Source organism: Papilio machaon, chromosome 28 (genome assembly GCF_912999745.1).
Source record: "Papilio machaon chromosome 28, ilPapMach1.1, whole genome shotgun sequence".
NCBI lineage: Eukaryota > Metazoa > Arthropoda > Insecta > Lepidoptera > Papilionidae > Papilio > Papilio machaon.
Window position 1 is genome coordinate 1,565,070 of NC_060013.1, and position 18,737 is coordinate 1,583,806.

The following is an 18,737-nucleotide window of genomic DNA, read 5'->3' on the forward strand; positions in this document are numbered from 1 at the left end:
GGCAACCCTACACAGATACCATTCCATAGTACAACATGGCGTGACGTCACTGAAGACGCCATGACAGGTCATCGTATTTTTGCGAGATTTTAGAATCGATTTATGAAATCACAAAATTCACATTTTTATTTTATTTTTCTTAAAAATATTATTGAATTAATCATACATTGCTTTTTAAATTTTGCATACAAATATATTATCTTCGTATTTGTCAATGGTAAAAGTAATTTAGTCAGTTAACTTTCTTCGCGGGAAAGGGCGCTGTGTTGATTACGTAAGCTTGATCGTAATAACTGATGTCTTATAATTTTTTATTTATATCAACGTAAATAACTGATCTCTATAAATGGTTATGCGATTGCTTGGAAACGACATCTTTTGCTTCTTTCCGATTTAAACAGGCCTGTTGAAGTTACGTGACAATTAATTCTATCTACGAGTATATTATCAGCGCCAAAATGGCGGACATCAAATAGGCACAAAAACTATATTTTGCATTTAATTAATAGAGGTCAGTTACATACATAAAATGGTAGTCGCCAACAACAACACCTGTTGCACGAATAGGCTGATCGCTCGGTGAAATACCACGACCACACAGAAGACAGGCGTCAAGTAGAAATCATTTCGCATTTATTCTGGTGAGTTTGCTTTACAGACGACTAATTTTATTCTTCTTTCACTTCCCACCCTTTTCTTAAAAGAAAATGATGGAAAGAAGAAGTGGATTTGACGGAGTAGGGGACGTATAAGAAGGGGAAATATTATCTTTCTGTGCGTCTCCTCTTTCGATTATAGGTAGGCAACGCATCTGCAAATGCGGATATCTATGGGCAGCGGTTGCTGTCATCAAGCGATACATCAAGAAACAAGTTGACTGTGGTTTATCCGTGAGCCGATGAAAGAGGCGTATCGTGGTTAGGTCTGTCAGAAAATTATAAAACCCTACTTTAGCATAGAAAATGCATCTACAATACAAGAGACTTGTGGCACCGGGTCAGTTAAGTAGGTCTATAACATAAAATTTATTAGTTATTATTTAATGAAAAACGCCATTAAAATGTCAAATTTGACAGCGCTTCCCTTCATTGAGTCCCCAACTGTCAAACTGACACATTCAATTGGGTGTCAATGTGACAAGCAATAAACATATCGGTTACAAATCCACCCCATGATGGCACTTTTGATTTAGTTAACATTGGTCGTTGTTATGTAAAAAGAAGCAGTATTAAATTGCGACAATTTTTCGTAAGAGCGTCGCTGGCTCACTTGACTTGTAATTTTCAGATCCTCGGTTCGAATCCCGCGATGTACCAATGTGTTTCAATTCTCGTTTTACATATGTACATTTATCCGACGTTCTTACGTTGAAGGAAAGAAATTCAAATGTGTGAAGTCAACCTGCACTTAGCCAGCATGGTTGACTATGGCCAGTCACTCCTAACTTAGGGTAGGCTTTGAGCCCATTAGTGGGGACGTATAGTGAGCTGATGATGATGATAATATTGTTATGGTGCAATTTTTTTAATCGCAATAATTTAACTAATATTATAAATGCGAATGTTTAGATGGATGTTTGTTTGAAGGTATCTCCAGAACATCTCAACGGATCTGGATCGAATTTGGCATGGATGTAGAACATAGTATGGAAGAACAAATGGGCTACAAATTAAGTTCTTTTTTAATTCCATGCGGACGGAGTCGCAGGCGACAGCTAGTGATATATAAAACAAAGATATAGGAAGACTGAAGTATGTATGGATCAGCTCATAGAGATGTATGTAGGGAAAGTGATAATGTCATTAGTTTTAATATTGAGAAATTATTACACTGCTTGGGTTTTTAAAAAGTAAAAAAAAATACTTTCTACTGTAATAAAATAGATAAATTTCGTTTTTTTTTCTTTTAATTGTGTTTAATTTTTGAGAAAACATATTTAAGTTATAGTATTTTTTTTTCGTAAAGCTTCCATACAAAATTTTTATAGAAAATAATTAATTTTAAAAATGATCACCTCTTGTATAATATCATCCAAACTTCCCCTCACTAACTGCAATTCTCAGGGCACAAACTAATAGATACTTCTCTATCCCTACTGACCTCTAATCCAATTTGTATTGTTTGTAATGGACTGTAATATTTAACTATGTATTGCTACTCGTATTCAAGGAAAGCGGTACCGAAGAGAGGAAAACAAATTTAAGAGATCTTACTATTATAAATGCGAAAGTATGTTAAACAGTGGTAGATCCCGCAACAACAATATTTGTTGGGTGCACGAATTGGCCTCCCTCAGTGAAATACCACGACCTCACAGAAGACAGGCGTCAGGTGGAAGTAATTCCAAGTACAGTCTGATGAGTGTGGTGACGGAGGACTAATTTTAGTCGTCTTTCCCTTCCCACCCTTTTCTTATTAGGAAAGGATAGGAAGGGTAAGTGGATTCGGCGGAAGAGGGGACGCATAGGAAGGAAAATTATCCTCTTTCTGTGCGTCCCGTTTTCCGTTGATTAAAGGTAGGCAACGCATCTGCATTTGCGGATGTCTATGGGCAACGTTCGTCTTGCTATTGCGGCGAATCCAGGTGGTCGTTTGCTCGTTTGCCATATGATATAAAAACAAAGTATCTCGAAAACGGTTCAAAGGATCTCGATGTTTTAGCATAGATATTGAACATAGCCTGGAAGAACATGTAGGCTACTTATTTTTTTTTAATTCCGAATAATTAAACAGCGGAGAACGCCTAGTCTTACTAATGCGAATGTTTAGATGGATGGATGTTTGTTTGAATGTATCTCCGGAACGTCTTAACGGATCTTAATGAAATTAGGCACTGATGTAGAACATAATCTGGAAGAACATATCGACGCTAGAAAGCGTAAACGCTGTAACCCCGAAAGTATGAACTTTACAGGAGAGCCAAAAAATGATAACTCGTGAGCTGATACGCCTACAAGCGTGCGGTATTTAGCAATGTTGTGTAGTTTGTGCTAACCTATAATAAAATCATTATCCTTTGATAGTTGAAATTATTAACGTGTGAAAAACATATTCGCGATTTCAAGGGTTACAGCGTTTATGCTTTCCAGCGTCGATATAGGGTACTTATTAAGTTTTTTTTAATACCGCGCAGACAGAGTCGCGACATCTAGTGTTAAATAAAGTACAAGATATATTATTGAGGTTGTACAACAGTGAGTATTCCTAAATATACGATAAGTTAGTTAATACAACATATAAATAGATATAAAATGTACAAATAGCCAATTTATTCTAATAACAGTAGACAGTAATGCTCGCACGCGTGTACCATCAAGTAGATGTTCATAAATTTACCTCAACCCCTCGACTCACCACGACCACAAGTCACTCCGGCTCAATCACGGCTCGTTAAACAGACGCGAATTGGTCGCTGAGCAGTTCCCGTATCGACAAGTGTTTGGATAAGTACAGTCATACACGAAAGTGTTACAAAAAATATTATTATATTACTAGCTGTCGCCCGCGACTCCGTCCGCGCGCAGTTAATAAGCTTATATGACACGTTCGTAGATTTACCATAGCAGGGCCATCTATTGATTACTTACTCAACCCAGTCGAAAGGTATCGACATCTGTTAGAATCATTTGGAGTTAACAGATAATTGTGACTGTCAAATAATAACAGACAAATAATTAGCAATAAATTAAAATTGCGACTATAATTTGAGATTTAAACTATCCTATCTCTCAAGTTGGATCGAACTGCACATGGTGTGCGAATTTTATTATAATCGGTTAAGTGGTTTAGGAGTCCATTGAGGACAAACATTGTGACACGAGATTTATATATATTAAGATATTATTTGATTCAACTATTTGAGAGATCTTAGCGTTGATAAATGTTATAGCACATCTATAGAACAGTATTATTTTTTTAATAGTAAAATGGATGGGAATATTGTTGTAGGTGCTCACTAGCGCATATCAAAATTTTAAATCATTATCGTACTGTCTTGTAATGGTTTTTCTTTTGTTTAGGAAATGACACAAAAAACGGCTCCTCAGAAACAGCTGAACCTATTTTGAAGGGACTTTAACTAAAAGGTAGCTTATGTGTGCCAGAGTAACTAAGATTTTTATTTGCTCTGACGAAGATGGAGGCAACAACTACTTTGAAATACAAATATAAATTAAGCAATCTCTTTCTAGTTATTTCTAAATCTAAAATTACTTTTAGATGCAATTTATCTTTATGTCATTACGTAAAAATTAAAAAAACAAAACAAATACATCAATGTATCTAACCGATTTATTCACTTGACTGTACGTTCTATTTCAAATGTAAATGCATCAATAACACTTTTTGCTTTGACAGTACATTCGATTTAAAAACATTAACAAATCCCCCAGAGTGTTATTCAAGTGTTCTAACAAATTGTTTAATGTATTGTAATTAAAGGGAGAAGTGCTCTTTACAAAATAGGGACGGCCTAAATCGAACTAAAAGTAGATAGGTCAGTAACACATTGAGGCGTACATGTTGCTTTGAAATTGTAACGAGTGCGAGTGTTATTTTACTTCTTACTAATATTATAAATGCGAATGTATGGATGTTTGTTTAAAGGTAACTCCGGAACGGCTCAACAGATCTTGATGAAATTTGGCATAGATGTAGAACATATTCTGGAAGAACATAAAAATATTGAACATATAGTTTAGCCTACGTAAGCGCTGAAAGCAAAAATGTCCATAATTTTCGCAACACATTTTGCAGCTAAATTCAAAATCTACTTGTCTTCTAGTTATTTCAAAAAAAGAATGGGACCCATCTGCAAGCACTTATTCGTTCTGAAAGCACTACTTCGTTTCGATTAAAATAATTTTTATCAAAATCGGACCACCAGGGACGGAGTTTCACGGTAACACACATTAAAAAAAACAGTCGAATTGATAACCTCTTTCTTTTTGTAGTCGGCTAAAAATTTGTTTTATTCGTAACATTATTTATCCGTTTTTTTTTTAATCCGTTTTTTTGAAAAGTTTGCCAATCCGTTGCCTGTATTATAATGGAATAAGGAAGGGAATTAAATATTTACTACATCCCCTCCCCCACCATTTTGGTGTTAACAAAGTTCTAAAAGTGTAAAGTAGTCCAAAGTTTAGGCGTTTGATTTGTAATAGCGTATCTGTCCGGATTCGAAAGCACTTATTTCGCATTCGAGTTAATCTGTATTTGTCTCCACAAGTCCGTTGGCTGATTGTGGTCGAAAGAGTAACATCTGGTCAGAAGCGCAAATTAACAAAGTGCATTGCTATGTTCGAAAGGATTTTTCGGATCTTTTAAAACGAAACTTTTAATGCTTCATTTTAAAGTGTACTCTTAATAAATAAGGTTGAATTTCATTGTGATTTTTTTTGTGACAATAGATGGCGCTAGTAGTTTTACTTTATTGTAATAACTTCTCTTACCGCGAAATACTATGTTTTATATCCATGCCAAATTTCATTCAGATCCGTTGAAGCGTTCTGGAGATAACTTCAAACATCCATTCAGCCATTTATGTCAACATTCGCATTTATAATATTAGTAAGAAATTCCCAAACATCATAGACACTAACTATGAGTGTAATTGTGTTTTTTTTATTAAATGACTTCTAAACGGAGAAGGTCATTCGTCTGTATGTTTTTTATTCATTATAATCTACACCATTTCTTTATATCAATTAGTTTTCTTCACCCGATTAATTATTCCTGAATATTGTTTGATGCTGCGGTGATTTATCATCTGTGCCCATCATTAGACCCGTTATCGAGATGCAACGCGTTTCAAGCTATAAGGCTTCATACAGACGGACAACGAACTGTTAATAAAAATTATAAATGAAAATGTGTTATAATCTTTTAAAATTTCAATTCGATTTTTTTATCTAAGTCAGATAAGAAGAAATGTGTATAGAATTTTTAATTTTTAATTAAGTTGGAATTGTGAATAGTATTTAATAGGCGAAAATAATTATTTCAATAAAATATGCTAAAAAGGATTTTAACTTCATAGTGTAGTCGTCCTTAGAGCCTAAATTCAAAATGCCATAAACATATCGACGCAACGATATAAAAAAGAAAAAAAAAGCGTTCGAATTTTGAAATAAAATGATATGATACATCGACGCGTTCGGATGCGTTCGGAAAATAAAAATTTGTTTTTTATTCTCTATGGCATATAGATCTGTTTCGCTTTGACTTTTGCGTTTAGAAACGATTCGAATAAAATTTGTCTACAATAAATGAAGTTGGTAATAAATCTTTTAACTTGTAATGGATGCGAGACGCTATTGAGTTACGTTGGAAAATGCTTAGTATAAATGATTGAACGCGCTATAAGTTCGTGAGATGGCGTCTAGTTATCCCTCGCACTATTATCTATGGTTGCGCGAGATTTTTTTAATCTATGCGACCGATCTGTCACTTTTTAAAGACATTTGACATTATAGTAACTATTATTTGGAACTTGTAGACAGAGCAATTTTTTATATTTAAAACTGTGCACACGCTCCTTAGAAATCTTTTTAATATTTGTTTTTTTATTGTAAATAATTAGTATTTGAAGATAGTCTATTTTTGATGCAACTGTACACTAAATTAAAAAAAAAAATATTTATAATTAAAACTGGCGATACAAAATTATAACCTTTAAATACATTTCCGATTACAAAAGATTTAATTAAACAATCTGCTTCCAACATTCCACAATCAAACTGTTTGCATACAGTTTTGTAGGAAAATGTATTATCCTAAGATTTCCGTTAACCTTTTATAATTCTAACTATAAGAAGAGTTGTTTGGAACAATTCCTGCCGCCGAGTTCCGTCATCGGACGACCCGACAGACCGCCAAGTTCCATCCACACCACCTCGATGGCTGGCAATCCACAACCGTGCGGTTTTCGCGTAGCTTTCTACCGCGTACCGCCGCGTTGTGGAATGGTCTGTCCTCGGCGGTATTTCCAAACCGCTACGACTTAGGTTCCTTCAAGAAGCGAGCGTATCACCTTCTCAAAGGCCGGCAACGCATCTGCGATTCCTCTGGTATTGCAGATGTCCATGGGCGTCGATGAACACTTTGGTGTTCCCGCTGCTCGTTTGCCACCTTCTCTTATAAAAAAAAAAATAAAAAAAAAAGTAAATAATAATTTTTATGTCACATCTAGATTTATAATTCATTGTTCCTACTTAATCCGTGTTGCCTCGAGCGCGCAATAAGTGGCTGCAAGTGCTAAGTGGGCGCGATGATTTGACTAGTTCCTACGTGATGGGAGCGTTCGGAAACTTGTTAACAGCTCTATTATCTATAGCCGGAGAAAATATCTTTGACTTTGCATCGTTAACGATAGGCCTTTAAATTATAGGCAAATTTTCATTTGTTTTTATCCGACTGGTTTTTAGTAATTACAACGGTTCAGAGATAAATTCGCAGTTTGTCTATGGCGAAAATACTTTATTTTTGCTATAAAAGCAAATAGTATGTCACATTTAAGCCGAAAATCTGTTCCTACTACACCCACACTCATCAGATTGTACGCGGAATTACTTCCACTTGACGTCTGTCTTCTGTGTGGTTGTGATATTGCACGAGTCGATTCGGCCCATTCATGCAACAGATGTTATTTCAGCCTCTACAATGTTAATATGTCACCTTAATCTATTATAAGTTCAACTAGATGAATTAAACTTGATCACTTAACACTATATTAGTTACGGCTTAAGTTACATAGTGATTGTCAATTTGCTAATGATTGTAAGTGAAGGTTTTGTTAAGAAACCTTGAGTCTAATTTAACACCATATCAAATTACCAACTGTATGAAACTGTGTTAAAACAGTCGACGATGGTGTAGTCCTTATAAAAAACTAGGTATTGCCCGCGGCTCCGTCCTTACGGAGTTCAAAAATACTTAATTATTTTTTTTTTTATAAGAGAAGGGGGCAAACGAGCAGCGGGAACACCAAGGTGTTCATCGACGCCCATGGACATCTCCATTAGTAGCCTATGTGTTCTTTCAGACTATGTTCTACATCTGTGACAAATTTCAGTGTTACAGCTTAAAATAGGACATTGTATTACGTAAGTCACTTAGCGATTAAATCGTCGGGTTTTGAAGCTTTTCGAACACAAGACAACATTGTCTACGAATAGCGTTGCCAGGCGTCCGGATAAAGCCGGACATAGGTAGACTTTTTGATTGCGTGTGCGGCGAAAATAAACGGTTTTCCGGCTTTTGTTAGGCTTTTTACATTTCCCAAACGAGAGTGTACCTATTAATACTGAGACAAAATTCTAAATAATATATGATGTCCGACCTTTCTACCCAAATGTCCGGCCAAACTGGCTGGTCTGTCCGGCTAGTAGGCCTGGCAACCCTATCTACGAAGGACCTTAGATGCGTATAATTGTATAAAATTAGTTGGCAAAAATTTCGTTTCTACCTGTATTATCGTTATAGAAAAGATATCGTTACGAATTCTAGAAGTAAACAATTAGGCGTTTTGGAACTGCTATATTAGTTAAAAATCATACTTGATTCTCAAATATGTCTGTGATTTTTTTTTAATCTTTTTAAATGTATTTCTGAACAGTTATGTCATCGCCATTTTATAACTGAAGTCAGTTGACTCATTGCTTATTGTAAAAAAACAATACTTATACAATATACTTTAGTGAGCCCTAAAATGTTGCTATAGAACTGTTATTTTAAATTAAGTACACATATACAGTTAACATCTTACTAGTATTATAAATACGAATGTTTCGATGGATGGATGTTTGTTTGAAGGTATTTTTGGCACAGTTGTAGAGCCTAGTCTGGAAGAACACATAGGCTACTAATAAAGTTTTTATTTAATTCCGCGCGGACGGACTCGCGGGCGACATCTAGTATAGTAATAAGGAACACTGTTATAAGAATAAATAAAAAGTGCTATGCAGTTAAATGGTTAGTAATTCTGCTATTATTTTAACCAAAATAGTAAAATTGCTTATATTGTAACAAATCTCTGCTTAGCAAAAAAAATTAATAAATAATTTTTTTTCTAAGCTGCATTTGCAGTCAGTATTTAAAACTTTAAGCAGATATGAGGAACGAGTAATTTTTCAGAATTATTTCTCCATCAAGAAACTTCTTCTTTTAACCTTAGTGAGTCTTGTTTGTTACATAATAGTGGCCCTTTTAAGCCTCCTTCTGTGGTCACATTTAGGTAAGGTTGCAACCAGGGGATTATAGTGGTTTGCAATTCTTGCTTTATAGCGCTCAGCAATCACCTTGAGCTCCTGCTGGACGGTGTTCACTTTTAGTACGTCATGCACCTCAGAGTTTTTAATAAATAAAATAATTTACGAAGCGTCATTTTAAACTCTCATTTTCTTGGAGTTCGATCGCTCCCAGACTTTTTTGTTGCGCTTTTTTGTGTAACGGTCCAGCGGTTCTGGAATTTGATTTTAAACTCGAATGTGACCAATCGCACTATTTTTTATTAAAGAAATTACAACTTTCGTTCATTTTTTTTTTTCAAAATTGATACCACGTTTTAGAGTCTAAAAGGCAACCTGCACATATATTCAAGTAAATTCAAAGCTGGACAAGCTTGGTGATTAAGGCCTAGTAATAAACACCTTTTTGGTTTTTAATAAAGTAAATAATATAATACAATAAATTGTGTAGTAATAAACTTAAACAATAGTGGACAATTCTAAATTCCCAACGGCGGCGCGCGAATCCATTTTGCAAGTTTGACATTTAAGCCAAAATGGAGGCCGCAAATGGAGTCCGCCGCTAATCTTGTTGAAGAGTTTCTACGAGTTGCAGTCGTGCCTTTTGTCAGGTGGTTTGTACTTTGTTGTCTATTCCTTTGTTATGTTGATATAAAAGTATAATGTCAAAGAAGTGTAACAATATCTTTGTCGTACCGTAGCTTGTCTTATAAGTCTGGCTTAACTAACTATGATTTTAGACCGATAAGGACATCTGACCCGGTGGGCATAAGTTATGACAGCTTACTAGCGTATTTATAGCTCCGTACTTCGAAAGGATAAAACGGAATCCTTATAAGATCAGTTTATTGTCCGTCCGTCTGTCAGTCTATCAAGACACTTTTCCACAAGAACGCCAACGTAATCAAAAGATACAGAAAGAAAAAAAATATTGCCACACAAAGAATATAAAACAAAAAAACACACACACACAAAGGTACAAACTTGCTACAATAGTGTGGCAAAAGGGAGCCAGCTCAGCGAAGCAGGGACAGACTAAACTGTCCCTGCGCTGATTTACAACCGTCTATGCCGCATATTTTTGCAAATTTTTGACACTAGCAAGGGGGTCAAAACTTACAGGGTACTTCTTCAAGGTATCCTTGTTTGAGTATAATGACGCAAGTTGAAGCAATATCAATTACCGTGTTTACCTTGTTTGATAATGTATGAGGCATTGGATACTAGTCTTTTTAGCCTGTAGTCTAAAAAGAGTATTAAATTTTTAATAGTGAGATGTCATTATGTTCGTATTCTTATTTCTTGATCGTGTTATTTGGAATTTTTTGTTTGTTCTTATTCTTTCCAATATGCGGCGTCGTTTGAAATTTGGAACCGAAATAGTTTTTTTTTATATCAAAAGGTGGCAAACAAGCAAACGGCCACCTGAATTCGCCGAAATAGCGTGGCGACCGTTGCCCATAGACATCCGCAAATGCAGATGTGTTGCCTACCTTTAATCAATGAAGAAGGCGACGCACAAAAAGAGAATATTTGTCCTTCCTATGCGTCCCCTCTTCTGCCAAATCCACTTTCCCTTCCTATCCTTTCCTAATAAGAAAAGGGTGGGAAGAGAAAGAGGACTAAATTTAGGACTCAGGCACTACACTCATCAGACGAAACGCGGAATTGCTTCCATTTTACGACTATTTTCTGTGAGGTCGTGGTATTTCACTGAACGAGGCCCATTCGTGCACCCAAAAAAATTGTTGTTGCGGGATCTACCACAGTAAGAATTAAGTTACAATCTATACTAACGCATAAGCAAATCCCGTGTGATGTAGCTTTGTTTCTCTTTTTCACGTAATATGTGGCAATGAAATGAGCATTTAGATTTTTAATTCCACGCGGACGTAGTTTCCGGCGATAGCTAGTATCATTGAAAAAATTATCTGAATTGGTTAGCAACAGATTTTCATTGCCAAGCATATGGCTGTCTTGATTGACATCAATTGAATGTCTCGTGCCAAAACATGACGCCTCATTTGACTCAGTTGAACTTCTTTTATTTTTTATTAAAAACTAGCTTTTATCCGCGACTCTGTCCGTGCGGAATAAAAAAAATGCACCCAAGATAAAAAAATTCCTATGTCCGTCTCCTAGTTCTAAGCTACCTCCCCATCAATTTTCAGCTAAATCAGTTCGACCGATCTTGATTTATAAATAGTGTAACTAACACAACTTTCTTTTATATATAAATACTAGCTTTTACCCGAGACTCCGTCCGCGCAGAATAAAAAATAGAAAACGGGGTAAAATATATCCTATGTCCGTTTCCTGGTTCTAAGCTACCTGCCCACCAATTTTCAGTCAAATCGATTCAGCCGTTCTTGAGTTATAAATAGTGTAACAGAGTTTTATTTTTAACTAGCTTTTACCCGCGACTCCGTCCGCGCGGAATAAAAAAAAATAGAAAACGGGGTAAAACTTATTCTATGTCCTTTTCCTGGTTCTAAGCTAACTGCCCACCAATTTTCAGTCAAATCGATTCAGCCGTTCTTGAGTTATAAATGGTGTAACTAACACGACTTTCTTTTATATATATAGATTACAATAAATTACCACAATTTTTGCTTGAATGCTCTAGATTTGTAGATTGTAAAGTTTTTATTTTTAAATGACCACCAATAGGTTGTAAGCAGGTTTTAAAAAAAATACTTTTACTTATTCTTTTTTGTACCATTCGATTACGAAACTCGTCGACTTTTTTATCTGTGTGTAATTTTATATGCTAACTTTATAGCGGTGTTTTTCATTATGCTTTCTTTACGGCCTGTATGTTTTGATTTTTTTTTTTGTTATCTTTTTACGAAATCTGCAATTCATTTGTTTTTGTTTATTATGATAATTAAGGTTTGTTTGTTGAAATTATAATATTCAATGATTATTTTGCAGAATTAATTTAATTAATTTACTCGGAAGGAATAAGTTTGTGAGGAATTTTAATCGTATCATAGACAAGTTTTAATTTTTTTAAAGACTGTCTAGATAAAAAAGCGATATTGCAGCTACGAATTGAAATTTCTTATTTAAATGGCATAAAATATTAAATTCTGTACATTAAAAATAAACACTTTAAAACCGCTACTTTTGAAAAGGTCACCCTTTCTCAATGGAACAATTATTGGACCTGTCATTCTTTTTCAATTTCGAATTTGGAACCAATGTATCATTCGTCGTTTCCGATTGGTTCAGAGATCCTTGTTAAGTTTTTTTTTATTCAAGCACTAGAACGAATATTGTTAAATTTTTGACGTTAATGTTAATTGGATAATTAAAATAATTATTTATGTCTCTGTCTGATAATATATCATAAGAAATATTTAATTTTAATTATTTATCACCGCTACTTACGAAATTGTCAACCATCAATTTTTTAACGGTTTTATTTGAATGCGTGATTTTTTTTATAATTTCTGAGGTTAGAACAAATTATGAACATAATTTTTGTTCATTCATTACCTCCTCTTACAAGCAATTTCTTTTATTGTTTTCTTTAAAACATACGGAACCACTTTATTAAGTTACGTGCTGTTCTTGACATGTTTTAATTTAAGATATGGCGTAATTGGGCGTCAGTTATTTTAGGTCGTGTAACGGTTTTCAATACAATTCCATGTTCAAAATACAACGCAATGTGCCGCCATCTATTGAGTAGTAAATAATTAGTCATGCATTCACTTTGAACTGAGAAATCACTGACGTCTATAAATGGACAGGCTAAAAGACGTAGTATTTTGTGCCTATTTGATTTTGGTGATTTTGGCGCTGATGATAACGATTTGTAGCGGTGGTGTGAATTCGAACAAATAATATTATATAGGTAGATAGAAATAACTATCACGGTAACATCAAACAGGCGCTTTTAAATCGGAACGAAGCAAAAGTTGTCATTACCAAGCAAACGCCTATCCGTTTATGGAGATCAGTGACAAAACTGGTCGTGGCTATTTATTGTAATGTGGAATATATTCAATTCTATTCTGTTGCCCACGACTCCGTCCGCGCGTTATCAAAAAAAAACTTAATAAGTAGCCTATTTGTTCTTCCAGACTATGTTCTACATCTGTGCCAAATTTCATCAAGATCCGTTGAGCCGTTCCAGAGATACCTTCACACATAAATCCATCCATCCATCCATCCATCTAAACATTCGCATTTATAATAATAGTAATTAGTAATATTAGTAGGATGATAATAGGTGTTTTCTTACTCATGTCATGTGGTTTTCTCTATTAAGTATTTTTTTTTATTATATTTTTTCCATCAATTCATACCAAAATCCTCTTTGACTTTTAGAAAAAAAAAACACAATTTTAATTGACTTTACTAAATATTTGCGATTTACAGATCTTGTAAAGTGTCTTTGTCTTTTCGATTGTTTTTAAGACAGAAAGTAGTTTTACGTATTGAGAAATCAAAAAGCAAAGACAGTGCCACAGATCTCAAAATTATTGCTGCAGTATCTTAATTAATGGCAACATTAAAATTGTAAAGCAAAACATCGTAATAGGACTGAGCTGAGTCACGGTGCTATTTACTGACGACTTTCTAGAGAGAACTCAGTTAAATGTTCAAAGTAAAACGTCAAACTCGTCTAGGGTTCCGTAAGTTTTGGCGCGTTAATGAAATGTCATCGAAATGTCACATTTTAGGTTATCAATCTTACTAATATTATAAATGCGAATGTTTAGATGGATGAATAGATGTTTGAAGATATTTCCGAAACGGCTCAACGGATCTTGATGAAATTTGGCACAGATGTAGAACATAGTCTGGAATAACACAGAGGCTACTTATTTAGTTTTTTTTAATCAAATCAAAGAGTTCAAACACGGGTTTAACTAAACATATATATTTTTTTATCTTAATATTTAAAAATTATCCGCTACCAAACAGTGTTGGATCAAAATAAATTGACTCTTTTATAGAATATAATTTACGTAGAAACTACGCAGTAAAGATTAGTGTTGTAACGATTTCATAGATCCCTAATAAATAGAGAATCAATTGAGCCCGCTCTCGACGCCGATCTTCCGGATCGACACGCACCTCTAATGGCGTTGGTTGTTTTTTTTTACTTTTTTAATGAATAGAAGCAACGCGTTTAATGCAATAGAGCCACGAATTAATTTTAACTTTTTAATTTAGTTGTTACCTTTTGTTAGTGATGCTTTGTTGAAGATTAAATACGCCTTTACTTTTACTTACTTTTTAAATATATTATGACGATATTTAATTAATGTTAGCCTACATTATTATTTTTTTTATAATAAGATTTTAAGAAAAAAAAACAAATTTCTTAGAACTATCATTTCTTTTTTTTGGTTGCATTATATGATTGTATAAAATACCTTGAAGATACGTTGCAAAGTTTTTTAATGAATTCTTTTGATATATCTCAGATGAAATGTGTCAATAAATATGGTAACGTAATCCTTATATGGTAAGATCTACTATCAATGATCTATAAATGTTCAAGAGATTTATGGCAATGAAACCAGGTCTTAGATCTATATCGTATATTACTGCTAATTATTTGTATTAATAACAATCATAAATTCTTAGACGATATGTTTTTTACATCAAATACATTATAAGGCATTGGTTATATTCGAGAACAAGACTCTATAAAACCTTAGTGTGGTAGAGATTTTTTTTTATTCTTCCAATCGTATTTAAGTAACGAGCTAATATTTTTCAACCTTTTCCTTTGTAATTGATTCCATTGAAAGTTTAAAAAAGTTTGTGTTTACTTTAGCCTTACAAAAAAAAATAGTATAATGACATTTTTCTCGTAATTGTACTTAAGGTTAGCAGAAAATCAATATCCTTTGCCTTTTAAAACAAAATTTATAATCAAAATGACAAAGGTCTTTTGCGCAGTTTCTTACGTCAAGTTTCCTGTTTATAGTCAATTATTTAAAAATGGCAGAATGTAACCTACCTTTGCCTTTTTTACTAAAAAAAAATGTATCGCAAATTCTCGCGTAAACACCCCTCCCACTTCGTCTCCACCGCTCCCTTCGTCTGTCACTTTCTCTGATAATTTATTACGCGGGCGTTTTAAAACTCGCTGAGCTGTCGTTTTGCGCGCGTTTTGTTCCCGCCAGTGAGACGCGCCGCTGGACAAAAACAATGGCGGCAGATTAGGAACACGACAGGTGAAGGAACAGTCGCCTGTTTATTTTACAATATTATGTTTTTGTTTTGATTATTTTCGCATAATTTAAAGACTGATTCAAGTGGAATGTCTTTTGTTTTTTATATTCTTTATTTAAATTTTGTGATAATAGACGTCAAATGCTGACATAAAAGAAGATATGACGAGGACCTGTCACTTGATAAATACAAAATTAACAGTTTTTTTAAATCGAAAAGTGCACGGAACTAATTGCACTTTTAAAGTATCAACATTTTTGCTTTTGCTTATACGATTCAGTTACATTAGTAATTAATTTTTTAAATAACTATTATTTTATTATATCTACTAGGAAGTCTCTGTTAATTCATTTCTCTGTGCGAATCTCTGACCGGCTTGCGAGAGTGTATTGTTACATGAAGAAACATATGGACATACCTTTTTTAGTTTAATATTTTTATTTAATAAAAACTTAATAATACATTATCTGAAACTGGATTATATGCAAATTATAAAAAAAAAACTTGAGAGGTGTCAAGCGACACCCGGATGGAACGAAGTTCCTTTCGAATAATTAGTGAAGGAACCAATGTTTATTCTATGAATAAAAAACTTAAGTCTTCACAAGAAGTACATTTTATTTCTATGAATTTTCGTTATATATTGTCACGTCGTTGCCATGGTGAAGTAGCGCTCATTCGTCGTTAACATACTCACTATAGCAAAAAGTGTCGTGACAACTTTTCGTAAGAATTTTTTCCGTCTAGCCCCCTTTCACAACGCGCGATAAGGAACTTCGTTCCAAAACTTAATAATACATAATCTAAGCTGGATTATATGCAAACTATAAAAAAAAACAAAATGATAATATATATTTAGTTTTAAAATAATAAATATCTCTAATGTTCTTTAAATGATATAAAAATATACAAAAATACTCGTAGATATTTAATTAAAATTATAGGACATAATAATATGTCCCACTTCAGCAAGACTTGTATTTATATTGCTGTCTCTGTTTTTTTAAAGATGATGAAAGAGACATATTGTCAATGTATCCCAGAGAAATTCTAGGGTATCAAGTTTTTCATAAGAACTTTTGGAATATCCATATAATTCTAACTATATGTACCCTTCAGGTATTCAAATGTTCTTGCATATCGTTTAATGTCGCGATGCAGTAAGTTTGCGTTGCTCAACCTTTTGACTGCAGCGACCCAAAAAGCGCAAAGCGATGTAAAGCGCAAACTTCAAGCGTCGCGTGAGACATTCGAAGGAATTATCATCTTAAGATTAGATGTTTTCGAGTATATCTATACATGTTAATCAAATTAGAGTGTCTGTTTGTAATAGCGAAAAATAAATAAATCCATTTTTTTATTTTTGTCTGTCCCGGGTAAACTCCGGTAAACCGATTTTCAAGGAATTTAGACGGGAAGGTAGCTTTTTTAATTCTGCACTAAAGAAAGTTAATTGAATTAAAATTTTTAAAATCTTTGTTTTAAAATGCAGCCAATAGATATCGCTAATTCATTGGAGCCCGAAGCATTCGGATTTACTGTTCTAAAATCATAGTTATTTGTTGTTTTTTTTATTTAATTTAAAATCTTATCTATCTATATATATAAAAGAAAGTCGTGTTAGTTACACTATTTATAACTCAAGATCGGTCGAACTGATTTAACTGAAAATTGATGGGGAGGTAGCTTAGAACTAGGAGACGGACATAGGAACTTTTTTTATCTTGTGTGCATTTTTTTTATTCCGCGCGGACGGAGTCGCGGATAAAAGCTAGTAATGTTTATAAAAGTGGAGGATGAGCGAAGAAAGTTTGTATGGATTGTGTTGAGGATATATGTAAGAAGAGAGTGAATTTAAATATGACGGCTGATAGAGATGTGTGAAAGAATTTTTGTCCCGATGCTAAGTAGGGAAAAGTGCAGAATGACGATGATAACTTTACAGAAATAAAACATAATACAATTTGAATATTAATTTATTTAATACTGACTGTCGCCCGCGACTCCGTTCGCGTGGAATTAAAAAAAAAACAAAATAAGTATTCATCGTCATCGAGATCTGTTGAGCCGTTTAGGAGATATCTTCAAACAAACATCCATCCATCCAAACATTCGCATTTATAATATTAGTAAGATTATTTCTGTTTTATTTATGCTCTGTTTACTTTGGAAATTCATTCGTCTAAAATTGGAAGTTGTTTACTCGCCGTTTATAACCTAATGACCTAAACAGTGATTTGTCTGAGGATGTTATGACTAGAATTGGTTTAGTACATGAAAACAGTATACGTCACATGTACATAGTGAAATTAGTCAGTTTTTAATCCATCTTGATATATTATTTGAGCGTGACAATTCTAATTTTTTTATTCTGTTAATTGTGTACGGGACTAATTAAAAAATACTTAATTAGTAGTCTATGTGTTCTTAAAGACTATCTTCTACATCTGTGTCAAATTTCATCAAGATCCGTTGAGCCGTTTAGGAGATACCTTCAAACAAACATCCATCCATCTTCACAATCGCATCTTATCTTTATATTATAAAAGAAAGTCGTGTTAGTTACACTATTTATAACTCAAGAACGGCTGAATCGATTTGACTGAAAATTGGTGGGCAGGTAGCTTAGAACCAGGAAACGGAAATTTTTACTCCTTTTTCTATTTTTTATTCCGCGTGGACGGAGTCGCGGGTAAAAGCTAGTCTATATATATAAAAGAAAGTCGTGTTAGTTACACTATTTATAACTTAAACTAAGCTTAGAACTAGGAGACGGACATAGGAACTTTTTTATCCTGTGTGCATTTATTTTTATTCCGAGCGCACGGAGTCGCGGGTAAAATCTAGTGAATGAGAAATTATTATTAAGGAAATAAAGTTTTTTTTTAATAATAAATTATACTTGTACCTAGTTACAAAGTTAATAGATTTTTGAAGATTTTGCTATTTGCATTTTTTTAGTTTTGTTTTAGAAAAAGTATGACCTAATAATTTTTTACGTGGAAAAAAATGTTTTCTTTCTTTTAAATATGATGTTACGTAAAAAATAACAAAACACTCTTCAACTATTTTCGAAGTTCTTTTCAATGTATTAAAAATATCAGCTGTTGCTGATCTAAAATTGTACGGGACGAATTCTCGCCACTGCCACAAGGTCACATTACTAATAATTAAAATACATTCGATGAAAAAATGTGCACAGTGATGATGCATTTGTTATATTTCTGAACAATAAAGGGAATATAGCGGGAATAGATCTCGCACGATGTATATATAAAACTGGCCTCGCTC

The 18,737-nt window shown here is 33.8% G+C and overlaps 1 protein-coding gene across 2 annotated transcripts in view; it reads right to left on the reverse strand.

Annotated features, from left to right (window-relative positions):
* Positions 1-18,737, reverse strand: part of LOC106709712 — a 47,536-nt gene that overhangs the window by 14,421 nt on the left and 14,378 nt on the right. The window lies entirely within an intron of this gene.